At 37.3% G+C, this 14,082-nt stretch overlaps 1 pseudogene; it reads left to right on the top strand.

Annotated features, from left to right (window-relative positions):
- The first annotated feature begins 2,255 nt into the window (after nt 1–2,255).
- The window catches only part of LOC131217488 (putative multidrug resistance protein), a 34,830-nt pseudogene continuing 23,003 nt past the window's right edge, over nt 2,256–14,082 (top strand).

Here is a 14,082-nt window from a genome sequence, read left to right as displayed (position 1 = left end):
TCTTCGATGTCATCGCGAGATGAATTGATGTCATCGAAGGGCCCTTTGACGTCATCGAGAGATGACTCGATGCCATTGGGATTTTCCTTTGAAAATATCACTTGGTTGGTGGACATATTGAGCATTTTGCCGATGTCATCGAACATGCTTCGATTCCATCGAGTGAAAAATAGATTTTCCTATAAAAATACTCTGGACAATTTGGTTCATATTCTCGATGCCATCCAATAGCCTTTCGATGTTATTGAAATTTGAATTTCAATGCCATCAAGAATATATGATTTTCCTTGAAAGCTTGCTGGACAAACTAGTCCCTTTTTTGATGTAATCGAACTCTATTCGATGTTATCGACTGACTTAGTTCAATGCCTTTAAAAGTGATTCGATTGCATTGAGTATATTTAGAGTATTTCAAAGCTTGTTGGAGATATTAGGCCTTATATCGATGTTATCGAAATGCATTCGATGCCATCGAAACATAAGTTTCAATTGCATCGAATTGCCTTCGATTCCATCGAATATATCTAGTGTTTTCACAGTTGGTTGCTGGACGTGTAAGGGTTTGTTTCGATGCCATAGAATAGGTGTTCAATGCCATCAAAGCTGTCTCGATTGTACTTCGATTGCAATTGACAGAACATGAAATTTTTCGATTTTACTTATATCTCCATAGGCTTTAAATAAACTCTAATCTAAGCTTCCCAAGGGTTTTACAAAGATGGTTTTGGGCAAGTTTAGATGTATTCCAAATGGTTCTTTTACCTTATAGGGTTTGGTTTGGGAAGTGAGGCTTAACATACCTGTAAGGTGCACTCAAACTTTGTGATCTTTGTTGTCTTTATATGGGGCTCACTTGACAGAAAGATTCAACATTCATGTATATTGACAAATAAGGGCACTTTCAATTACAGTTTTTCGGCCATTCGCTAACCACAGCGACTGTCACTTGGTACTCAAATTTACTGCGAGACTCGATACATAATTGGCATGAGATGGAAGAGAAATTCCACGCTCAGTTCTTTTCTAAGAACAGAGAGATTATCATGGCCGATCTAGCTTGGTTCCGACAGTTGCCTGGAGAATCGTGCGAGAGTTATATTACACGATTCAAGTGGGCAAAGAGTTGTTATAAAGACTGAGGCTGAGTTTGTGCCACTGTCACAAGATGGACTCGAATATAAGATCCATTAGAAATTCATAGGTACAAAATTTATTGATATGTATGACTTGACTAAAAAGGTCTTTCATTATGAAGAACTCATGTAAGAAGGAGCCAGGCAAAAGAACTCTTCATTAGGAACGTACTACAATGATCCCAATTACGAGATTACAATTGTTGAAATAGTGGCCAAGAAGCCATTAGTATGTTCAGCATTGGTCAAAGAGAGGTCAACCGATTCGATTGCGCAAAAGGCTCAGAAGGTTTACACCTTTGATATTACTAGAGCCGAATTGATATTTGATATTTTGTTGGCCGAAAAATACATTAAAGTTCTATGAACCATAATATACCTTCAACCAATGAATTACGGAAAACCGAGTACTGTAAATAGCGGAACTCGGTCCCATTCGACTAACAAGTGTGTCGTGTTCAAGAACGTTATTAAAGATGACATCAACTGAGGAATATTGAAATTTTCAGAAAATTGTGAGGAGGCGATGTTGATCGGCACCAACCCATTCCCATCCAATGTTGAAGTAAACATGGTCACCACCATTTTGAGAAATCAGCCACGATTGAGGGTTGATATCGGCTCGAGCAGTCAGCGGGATGTGCTATATCGACCCACGCAGGGAGACCGAGGGCCCTCTCATCCTAGCAATGATCGGTCGAATGTTGTCAGGGGAACCCATTGGGGTCCCCAACTTTGTGATTGATGCGCTCGAGGAATTGTCTCTAGATGGAAAGACCCCGCCAAGCAAAGATGAAAGCGTTGTTGTGCAGCGATTCGGCCAAATAATGGCCCCGACCATAGTCATTCTTCGCAGATGGCCCCAAATCACTTCTGATGTTGGGGGCCACCATTTCCAAGGATGGTTAAATCCCCCACCACGCATGAAGGGATTTGGGAACAGTTCATGTATACAAAGTTTTTAGCAGTATTAGAAGCATTGACACGAACCTAGAAGCGTCGATGGTAGAGACAAGGGCCGCTGCAATAAGAGGATTGTGAGAAAATATGATGCTTCTTTAACTAGAAGCGACGACGCCTAAGCCTTTCTGGAGGATTCCTTAAGAACATGTGGTAGTAAACATGGTCGAAGTGGTGCTATCCACTACAGTGCAAAGGAAGTATTCAGATGCTGGTGATGACACAGATCAGTCGATTAACCTTAAAGAGGAAGATAGCTACGGAAGCTTGTTAGATTACCTCTATGAAGAATGCTTCCCAACGGATGAATGGTTCAACAATGAGTTATTAGTGACAGTTGATGCACTGAAGAATGCCTCATCTATCAACCCTTTGGCCGCACTCACAGCTGATGAATATACCAGTCAAACAAAAAATCTAAGCTTTGAGACACTAGGGGGCAATGTCCAAGTGGTGAAATTGTGTTCAAGACATTACCACTAATAACATTTCATTGTAATATGGCCTTTATGTTGCAGTCCAGTTTTCAGGCTAGGCCAACTCATCCAAATAGGATGGCTAGTGACGTAGAAGAGTACACTCCATCGGTGATAATATAACATGCTTCTTTCTCATTTGAAGAAGATACCAAAAATGATTCTAAGATCGATGAAGTGTTGTACATCAATACGGTCACGGTAGAAGCAAGAGAGGTGTCCAAAAGGGTGATTATCGATAAGCGTTGAGTGTCAAATATTGCATATTTTCCCCCATTTATATTTTGGTTTTATGAACATGATAATGCTTAATGGTATATTTTATACATGTTTATGTTGCAAGGTGAGTTTAAGAGCTTGGATTGAAAAGAATATTAAAAGCATGGATTTAATGCTCAAGAATCACCAAGGCAAAGAATGGATCTTTAGAGACCAAGATTGAAGATTTCAAGACCCCAAGATTCAAGAAAATCAAGTGAGGAAGGAAGGAAGTGAAGAAATTAGTGCAGAAATTCACAGAACTGAGCTTAAATGTCATCGAAGCCAGTCTTTGATGACATCGAAGGTTATTCGATGACATCGAAGAATTATAGAAAAATTGAGTTTGGTTGCTGGACAAACTAGATGTATTCTTCGATAACATCGAAGGCTGTTTGATGAGATCGAAGCTAGTCTTCGATGACATCAAACACTATTAGATGACATCAAAGAATTATAGGAAAATCAAGTTTAGTTGTTGGACAAATTGGATACATTCTTCGATGACATCGAAGGCTGTTCAATGACATCGAAGGCATTATGTAGAGTTACGTGAACTGCATAAATTTGAGATGGTTTTGCGAATATATGTGGACAAGGCTATAAATATGGGTTTCCTAAAGACTTCTAAGGATATCTAGGGTTTAGAGAAGCAGAGCAAAAGTGTGAAGCCGTCTCTTAAGAGTTCTACTTCCTTTCTTTCCTAGTTTTTAATGCTTTCTTTAAGGATTCTTGATCCAATCATGTCTATGGTTGGTTAGACATCTTAGCTAGGGCTAAGAGGTGAAGCTTGTAGCATTTTTGGGATGTTTTTCTTGTTTTGATTCTTGTTCTTGTTGAACCTCTTTGATTTCTAGTTATTTTAAGGAATACTTTCAGTTTTTAATGGTTTATTGTGACTTAAATTATAGTAGATCTGTTTTGAATATCTTCTTTTCTTATTTGAGATTGTGGGATTAGTAAATCCTGTTATATGGATCGTGGTTGTCATCCGCAAAGAAATGGATCATGGTTCACATGCAAAATGGATCAACTATGACCCTTTGTGGATGACAACCACGATCCATTTTGCATGTGAACCACGACCCATGAATGGATCGTTGTTATCATCCACAAAGGGTCGTAGTTGATCCATTTTGCATGTGAATCACAATCCATTCCTTTGTAGATGACAAGCACGATCCATATAACATGAGAACCATGACCCATATAGCAAGACAACTTTGACCCATGAGAACTACGACCCGTATAACATGACAACCACGATCCATATAACACGACAACCACAATCCCATGTAACATAGCAAGGGTCACGATTGTAGCATAGTAAGGGTCGTAGCTGTTGGGTTGATGTAATTAAATAACTTGTTTATTTATAAATAATAGGAGTCAAAGTATCCATTCCGTCCACCTTGTCGGCCAGCTCACTGTGGAGCCAAAAAGTCTCGCCTTATGTGGTGTCCACTTCTAACAAACATTGCAGTGAGCCTGGAAAATATTTATAATGGGTGACACTATCACCATTGTTTTCTATTATGTGACTCACACTATCTCTGGATCAGGCTGATATTTGGGCCCTAGCCCTAAGATGACACGACAAGAAGAATGGGTAGCATGGATTATACACATGCATCAGTGTGGGCCCCACGAGTTGGGCCTTGCCCACTTTAAAAAAGGCTTCCGTCCATGTCACATTCTCGAGATTGAAATAACATGTAACTTCTTCCACACTCTAAAACCGTACAAGTACTTATCCAAGGACAAGGGCATTTTCATCTGAAACATTTTATAAAAGTTGTCAGAAGGCCATCCTTGGAATATTTGGAAGGTTGTACCTTTTTAAGGGATTTGACCATACATCAAGGCCAATACGGTCAATTTCCCATAGGTAGGCGAAGGAAGGGTTCATATGTGGGAAGGCCAGAAACAGAGAATAACCATTGCAAGGGTAGTGTTGAAGGCACCATGAATCCTTCTCCTAGACAAGGCCACCAGGGCAATAGGCTCTGAGTTGGAGAAGATCATTCAAGAAGCACTAGACATGGCTACAGTCGGGTGGACCACCATCGTGATTGCACATCACCTCTCCACTATCCGTAATGCCGATCTAATTGTAGGAAATACAGATGGAAGAGACAGATTTAAGAAATTTCAATAAAATATTATTCACACACACCTTTTAACTGAATACATGAAAACCACTTAAATAGACTCCATAGCTTGCATACATTAAATCACATCCTACTTTTTCTCTAATTTATCCCAACAACCCCTGTAGAATAGTAACTGAAACTTGGAACGTTTCCAACACACTAGACCCCTAGACCTATGGGTTTTGACTTATTCAAAAAATAAGAAAATACATGGACTCAATTTGAATTATATCTAACACCAATCGCAGTCGTCAAAAGTGGTGAGGTCATTGAAACCGATTCCCATGATGCCTTGATTCAAAACAAAGATGGGCTACACTTCACTCATCCAACTCTAGCAAATGGCAACAACGACCCAACAACAAGAATGCGAAACCTCAATAGGTCACAATTACAACAGTCAAAGGCTGCTAGCAGACAATGTTATGTGTCCAAGCTTTTGATCACGCATGCACGTATAGGTGGGTAAAAGAAGGGTTCAGATGTTGGGAGGCCAGAAACAGAGAATAGCGATTGCAAGAGCAGTGCTAAAGGCACCACGAATCCTTCTCCCAGACGAGGCCACCAGCGCACTAGACTCTAAGTTGGAGAGGATCGTTAAAGAAGCGCTGGACATGGTTGCAGTCGGCACTACAAGAAAATTGGGCTTTACCGGCGGTTGAAAATGCCTCTAAAAGTCTTAAAAACTGCTGGTAAAGGAATTATCAGCGATTGTACTCGAGCTGTTAAAGGGCGGCGTCGCTATATCTTTTACCGGTGATTGCATATCTTTACTGGCATTTTTGTTGATCGCCACTAAAAATGTACTTTTACAGGTGCTTATTATCCTTTACCGGCGCTTCTGCTGACTGCCAGTAAAAACTATAAAGCGTTGCTAAAAACTATACAAAGTGCCAGTAAAAGTTGTACGAAGCGCCGCTAAAAGGTGAAAAAACGCTGCTAAATGCAGAATCTGTAACAAACGCCGCTAAAATCTGTAACGAACGCTGAGTAAAGCTATAACAAGCGTCGGTAAGAGATGGAAAAGGGAGTAAAAAGCGCCAGTAAAAATGAAAAAAGCGCTAGCAAAAGATGGAAAAAGCGCTGCAAAAGGTTGCCACAGTGCCGGAAAAAGATATGCAGAAACGCTGGTAAAGGCCTAACGAAAAGTTGTTTAGACATATCCAAACGCTGCTAAAAGTATTTTTGACCGCCGCAATAAGGTTGCCAAAACACCAGAAAAGATATGCAAAAATGTTAGAAAAGGCATGCCAAAGTGTCATTTAAACATATCAAAGCACCGGTATACGTCGGTGCAAACCTATGAAGGCATCAGTAAAAGGCTCCCGACAAGCCAGGCATAATTCAAATGTCTTGAAACGCCGACATATGCCACAGAAAACCTTTAAATATGCACAAGTAAAAATTCCTGACTGCTTGTAAAAGTGCTGATCGCGAGTTAATTTTTTTCTTAATCCATTTGATTGTTTATATTTAATTGGAACGTGTATTGTTTTTAAATATTTAGAACCTGAAAAGTGTTGCACAACACAATTAAAAATGAATACTAAATAAATTGTATTACTTTACAATGAAAAACATATAATATTTATAATAATGTGTTGAAAAGTGGGTACAAGGCCCACTTAATTCCCCTAAGAAATGTTAAAGAGAAACAAAGAAACATAGAACCTTCATGCAAAATATTTGGCAGATAAGCTTCGTTGAAATCCATGAATAATAACACGAAACAAATTTATTATTATTTTTTTTAAATTTTTTTTTTCTTTTTAAAAAAAGGCTAATTCAAAACTTTAGGTGTTGTTTGGTTGCAACTTAAAAATAGTTCATCTCATTTAGTTAATAGTAATTATGTATAAGAGATTTTGGTAAGGATTAGAAATATTCTATGATATTTAATGTCTATAAACTGTGATTTCTAATACATAATACTGTTAATTAAAATGAGACGAACTCATTTTTAGGTGTCTACAAAACAGGGCCTTAGGATTTGTTTGTATTCAAGATGAACAAAGGTGGGAATGGGGCCATTGAGCAGCAATGAAAAAACAGCCATTAAAGGTACAAAAGACCTAGAAATCATAGTAGTATGGGGTAAGAGTACCACACTAGGTAGAACATTTCATTTGCAAGTAGGAATCTGCTTGCCAGAAGTACACCTAAAAATCTTATTACATTGATTTTCAATACAAACACTACACCTCCCATTAGGGGATCTTCAAGATCCATTCATGCTTTGGATACCGCTTTGCCATATCGGCAGTAAATATACATCGACTTGGGCCCAATGCAATTGTTGAAACTGATCTAATATTTTAGGTAGCATTAGGAAGTACCAACAAATCGACATTTGATTGAATTTGTTGGTGTTTGAATTGATTCAACATTTGGGGCAGTGCAAAAAGCAGAAACTAAATGACCAGGTAAAATTTTTCTGCTTTTCTCCAAGCTGACCGTGCACAGACGGATTACAAGTGCATTTGGGAATTTCAAAATTCCATAGGATGGAATGGACAAAAAAAATTCCATTGGGTGTCAGATAGTACACCCAAACACCACACCCTTTACAAAAATTTCCATTTGGGAATTCTGAAATTCGCAATGGGCAGAATACACAGTCACCCAAATTGCCATTAACCTCTTTCCTTATAAATGAGCTCAATGACAACTGGGAGCTGGTTCAACCGAAAAGACCCCATTATGAATTGCAGAATGAACTTTTCCATTTTTTTTCCAGACATCGCTCACTTTAAATGGACATTTTGCAGTGTTTGAATTGTGAAAACTTACAAAACAGAGAGGACTCAAGAAAGTGACAAATTTGAAGTGTGTGCATGTGGATCTGGTCTGATTGTATGACATGGGTAGTTTTTTATTTTATCAATCCCAAAATTCATTAAATAAAGAAGCAAATGTGTGTGTGGCCTATTGTGTCAGGGAAAAGAAAACAAGAATAGACCAACCTCACGAATTCTGCGCATAGGAAATGCCTTTTCGGCCTTGAATGTATCCAAAGTCGCATCTACTCCAGCAATCTCACCTTGCTAAATCATTCATAAAACAGTCAGTCAAAAATTATTGAGTAGGAGTATTTTTCACAACATGGGCATGGATTATGTGGATGTGACCATGCCAAAAGAAGAACAGAGTGAAGGGAATAGATAGCAATGATGTGCTAGCTTCAAATTAAAATATTATGCATGCATGTCCCTTGATAGTGGAATGATGAACAGGACTTGTATAGCCAGCCCAATTAATTGGGATAAGGCTTTGATCTCGGAAAGGTATCCCTTTTCATGTGTGTCTAGGGATTCTAAGGAAGACTACTAGTCCCCCCAACAAAGGGATCTTGCTGAAAATATAAGAAAGCTTTGTGATGTATTTTATCTAGCAACAAGAGAATATGAACCTTTAGGAGGACCCAAAAGAGCCATACCACTCATACCCGTACCTTGATGCAGGTACCAGGGTCCAGTTGAAGCACTCATGTAACATAACATACTGAAGCCCATATTCTAGCATAAGAAAGAACAAAAATTAAAAGAAACAGGGTAGCATCCAAATCCAATAGAAACAGAAATTGACATGTGACAACTCTTTAAATAATTCTTGCAAAAGATATGCAATTTTCCTTTTATATGGGGGCAGGTTGGGTTTTGAGACACAAGGCTAGTTGGAACTTATCAGTGGTTGGAAGGTAACTTATAATGCATCAGGTTGGAAATATTTCAATCTACCTTGCTTAATATTCTTGTATGCCCATTTTCTATTTTTTGAGAATGGAAATGTAGTTTTTCCATATCACAAAATGATTAGTGAGCGCAATCAAATCAATTAAGGTGGGTGGAGATATCAATTCCGTGAATGAATGTATAAAATAGATGAGCATGAGAGGGACTTTTTGTGGCCCACCAAAGACAAGGTGATTTGCACCGTTTGTTATGTTTGTTAAGTACGCCCCAAGACATATGTAAAGAATAAAAAATAAAGAAGGGTTTGATTTTGAATTATTAATGGAGAGTTATGGTTACAGTCTTCATGGTGTTGAGTTATAGTTTTAAAAATTCCATGACTCAAAGCCTGAGTTGTGGACGAGTCTCTTCATTTTCTGTCTTTTTTGAGTTTTATGACAATATTTAATAGAGATTTTTATGGCAAATTTCCTCATTAATTTGGATTTTACAAATAATGAGGAATTTTGCTAACCAATGTGAATTTATCAAAATGTTTTTTCATTTTTATTTTTAAGAAAGTGTTGAAGTCGATCAATTGGCATGTTTATGATATGCATGGCATCCAATGGATGATCAGATGACCAAAAAATATGGTGGATCCAATCTCTGGGTAGTTCACACCATAAAAATAATTTGCACCAAAGCGGACTGCATGTGCCCTTTGGATGGAAATCCATCTAGGCAGGGCTTTCATGGGCCTATCATGATATATGGGTTTTATCCATGTCATTCATTCATTTTTTTCATATTATTTTAGACTGAGCAAAAAAATGAAATAAATTCAAGGCTCGAGTAGACCACGCCTAAGGAAGTGATGGTGATAATGATGCCCACCATTGAAACTTTCCTAGTGCCTACTGTGACGACATTCTAATCTGTTTACAAGGTCACATAAATTTGAATGAAGAGGACAAATTTTAACTCGATCCAAAATTTTAAAGGGCATAGGAAGTTTTTAATAGTAGGTATTTAATCTGAATGAAGAGGACTGCCTCTGCCCACTAAATAACTAAAATCAGCATCACAAATCATGAAAATTTAAACAGTCAAACTAAACAGATAGACATGAATAAAGAGCGAACGATTAATATTAATAATTGGGGGTTGTTTTTTCAATCCCTAAAATGCCAAATCAATGTGTTCCTCGGAAGTTAAAAGACTTCAACATGGCTGTGTTGGGTGTCAATAGAATCAATATCAAAGCAGAAATTATATGGAATTCCATGACATGATTGGGGTTTTCATCACACCAGAGGTTGGGCCAAAAGAAAAAAGAACAAAATTGAAGCAAAAAAGATGTTTTACTGGTGCACAGTTTAGGACAGGAATCATTTGAGTAGCCTTACCAATCCGAGCAATAACATCTGTGGCAATTAAAACCCATGGCTTTCCGGCCCTGAAACTATCAACTGCATTTTCTCGCTGTGGAAACAAATTAAAATTTTTTTAAAAAAAAAAACAAAAAAAATTAATACTATGAAAAGCAATGCCTCCCTTAGGAACTAAGTGAATACTGGAATTACCAATACAATGAATAAATAAAGAAAATGGATGAAGAAACACATAAAGACAATTGATATAGTAACAAACCACCATATAGGGAAAAGAGATCCACCTTGAAAGTGAAGGGAAAATGGAAATTCAAATAGGCAGGTATACAAGGAAAATATTCAGCTTAGCAGAGTACTCCATGTAGAATAACACCAAATAGGTTCCACACAAACTGATACAAGTCAGAAGCATGCAAAAGAAAATCATTATACAAGTAATTACACACAAAAGATAGACAAGCATACCTCACGACTCAAGAAGAACTTCAAATTTTTAAAGAGAGACTTGCACTATCTGGTCTCCTTATCTTCTTCTTCATCCTTGCCAGAGGCCCATAAGATGAGTGGGACTTCTGATGAATGGTAAAGTTTGCACATTTTCTAATATCAATAACAGGTTGGCCCATAAGATGCAAAATGGAGAAATTGAGAAAAATTTCAAATCTGACGTACTTGTTTGAGTTTGGGTGATTTAAAACAACGAAAACCAAGATAGGGCTGTATTATGAATATCAAATCCTAAAACAGTTACTATTAGAAAAAGCCTTTTTTTGTGCACGTGGGCGTGCTTCTTCTTTCTTTTTTTTTTTTTCTTTTGGTTGATCAGTTGAGCAACCCAGACAAAAAAATATTCAGTAGTCATGGAATCTAAAGAGTGTAAAACCTAGATATTATAGCAAAGGAATCTAACTTATGCATGTGTGTGTGTGTGCGTGCGCGCGCACACATACATGCGTCAGCATGTGCATGTGTACACGCACACACACATTTGGGGAGGAGGTCAAGTTTGGTTTTCCTCTATCACCTTCCATCAACAAGATAAACAATTCATTACAGAGATGTCAATTAAATTCAATACCTAAGTTTCTTCTCCTCTTTGCTTCTAGAATCATTGTTGGACAGCTTTGCCTTGTCACATTCTCCCTGGAGCAATTTCTCAAAAGCACTTTCTTTTGCTTCCAAAGTTTCATGAATGACAGCCACTTGGTCCTTGAAAAACTGCTCCATGTAATCCATCTAGAGGAAAAAAGAGAGCATTCAACCCAAAAAATAAAATTTTTTTAAAAAAAAGAAAGAAAGAAAGAAAGAAAGAAAGAAGGAAAGAGAGAAAAATTCAAGAAGACATGCCACATGGTCAACAAAAAAACATGAAGATCCTCTCTTTTGGGTGTGGACGGGTGGGTGGGGCAATAGTTGAATAAAACAATGACTACTTTTATCCACATGTGTTGTCTATTTGTTTCTTCCATAAAGAAGGGAAAAAATGATACCCAAAAAAATGCTAGTACAGAATGTCTTTTTTTTTTTTTTTTTTTTTTTTTTTTTTAAAGATCAATATACAGAATGTCTTAACGGCTGCAGCTATATGTATATTTTTTTTCCTTTTGGTGTTGATATTTCAAAAATATAAGAAAGAGATTGTACGTAACACTCATCCAGTGGTCTAATTTCACTTGTAAAAACAGCCTCTATTGTAATAAATTACAAAATAAATGTGCTTTTATCCATTTATCTGAACTTGTAAGAGGTTTCATGCTGACAAAGGTCCCTAACACACATAGGTGCACTAACATAACATACAAGAACTATAAACTTTGACAACTAAAGTGATAATAATAATAATAGATATCCTTCCCATGTTTGATTGGTCTAGATGCTTTTGACAGTTATTACCACAGGAATCCCATGGAATGTTTCAGAATAATTAAATCTGACAAGGTGACATCCATTACACTCTGCTAGAGCATCATAGCTTTTTTTTTTTTTTTTTTGGAATTGTTACTAAGGTTCCCAAAATGCCCAAAATGCCTGATACAGCTTCCTTGGTTCCTAAACACCACAACAGGAAATGAGAGAGAGAGAGCTATTTTCACATCTGAAACATCTATGGGTCACAAGATTCCAAGATGCTCCCTTTAGTTTTGAAAACACATAAAAAGGAGATTGCAGTTATTATTGATATATGGAGAGTAGAGAGGATTAACACACCTTATTTGCTAGCTGTACAAGGCACTTCTCTAGAGCAGAATGCAGAGCAGCCCTCTGCTCATTTATGGCATCTCCCAATTTTGGTAATTCAATGGAGCACAGGAAGCATTTGCGCAAGTATCTCATCAGGTCATTTATTGCACCAACTATAGCTACAGAAGGCTCCAGCCTTGAGTGCTGAGCTAGATTTATGGTAACATTGACTACATCGATTTGCATGCTAGGCTGTTAATTGACATTTTTGTGATCCAAATGCTTGATAAACAAGTGGCCTACTTTTGACTACTCAAAGTTAGACAAATTGCCCATATCTAAGACATCACCATATCACCATACCATCATCAGAAGACCATGAATGCACAAAAAATTGGAGAAAATTCAAACTACCACTGACCTGCACCTAGTCTCCATCACTGAATCCACTGCAAAATAAACTATCCCAAGCAGTGGATTCAGCTAGCCACTAATGCATAGATTGACCATTAACTATGGACATCATCTGCACTCAACTAATAAAAAAAGAAAAGAAAAGAAAGAAACCAAGTAAGAAGAAAGAAAGAAAGAAAGAAATCAACTCCAACCTCATCAATTCGGAAACAAAAAGATGCTGCAATGCATGAATCACTGAAAGAGTGTCTGACATCTGAACAGCCCATACAAATAATTTATGGGGCCATTTCATTTTATGATAACAACCAAACTCTATGAATCAGTCAAAATCAGAACAGATACTTGGGGCTGTTACTGGCCTGCAGTTCTGCACTACAACTTAAAACCATGGAATTTGATAGGATATTGCCCAGCAAAACCCCACTGCTCATGACAACAACAAACCATTTTTTCTGCAGGGTTTCTTACCTATCATAAATGTTCAAAAAATTCTAAGAGAAGGTGAAACATGATTGTTAGAATGCATTACTGAAGCTCAAATAAAAGACCTGAATGTCGAATCTATCAGCAATCTGCATATCGTTTATACTTCTTTTTCCATTTGAAGGGAAAAAAAGAAGAAGAAGAAGAAGAACGAAGTAATGATATAAAAAAAAAAAAAAAGAAGCCAATTTCTTTGGAAAATAAGGATCCAACAAGACAAGAAAATATCTTTGTATCTCTGAATAAATATGATGTATCTTCACATTCCTTGGCTGAATAAGCGACAGCACCCAGCATAAATATACACATAAAAGCTACTTAGCCATGCCCTGACAAGTTCTATTAGTGTCAACAATTCCATTTCAATCCTTGAAAGCACTTTAACAATCAAGCTGGCAGACAATTTCTCAATAGGTAGGATACTGTACATCCCAAAACAGCACCAGCCCTGACCCGTCGAATACAAATTAAGGCAGGAAGTATCAAACCCAACAATCAAGATGACTAAAATTGTTAAACACATGATAAAATTCTTATTTACTGTGATTAAAAATGTTGGTCTCTAGAAACAGAAAAAGGAATCCACAAAAGTATTGACACATATGACAGTCACTCCATTAACTTTTCAAAAATAATAATAATAATAATAATTCTTTTATGATAGCTAAGCTGGGATTGAACCCGAGACCTCAATGTCGAAGCGCACGCTGTCTACCATTTCAAATAAAAGAAAACAAAAAAATTAATTTCCTTTTTTTGATAGCTAAGCTGGGATTGAATCCAAGACCTTGATAGAGAAGTGCCCGCTGTCTACCATTGAGCTACAAGCTCTAATCCTGAATAAAAAATGAACAGGAGAGAGATTGAGGAAGGAAGCGCCCGCTGTCTACCATTGAGCTACAAGCTCTAATCCTGAATAAAAAAATGAATGGGAGAGAGATCAAGGAAGGAAGTGC

Source organism: Magnolia sinica, chromosome 10 (genome assembly GCF_029962835.1).
Source record: "Magnolia sinica isolate HGM2019 chromosome 10, MsV1, whole genome shotgun sequence".
In the NCBI taxonomy this organism is placed as follows: domain Eukaryota; kingdom Viridiplantae; phylum Streptophyta; class Magnoliopsida; order Magnoliales; family Magnoliaceae; genus Magnolia; species Magnolia sinica.
The sequence above is the reverse complement of the archived record's forward strand: the minus strand, read 5'-3'. Positions and strand labels throughout refer to the sequence as shown.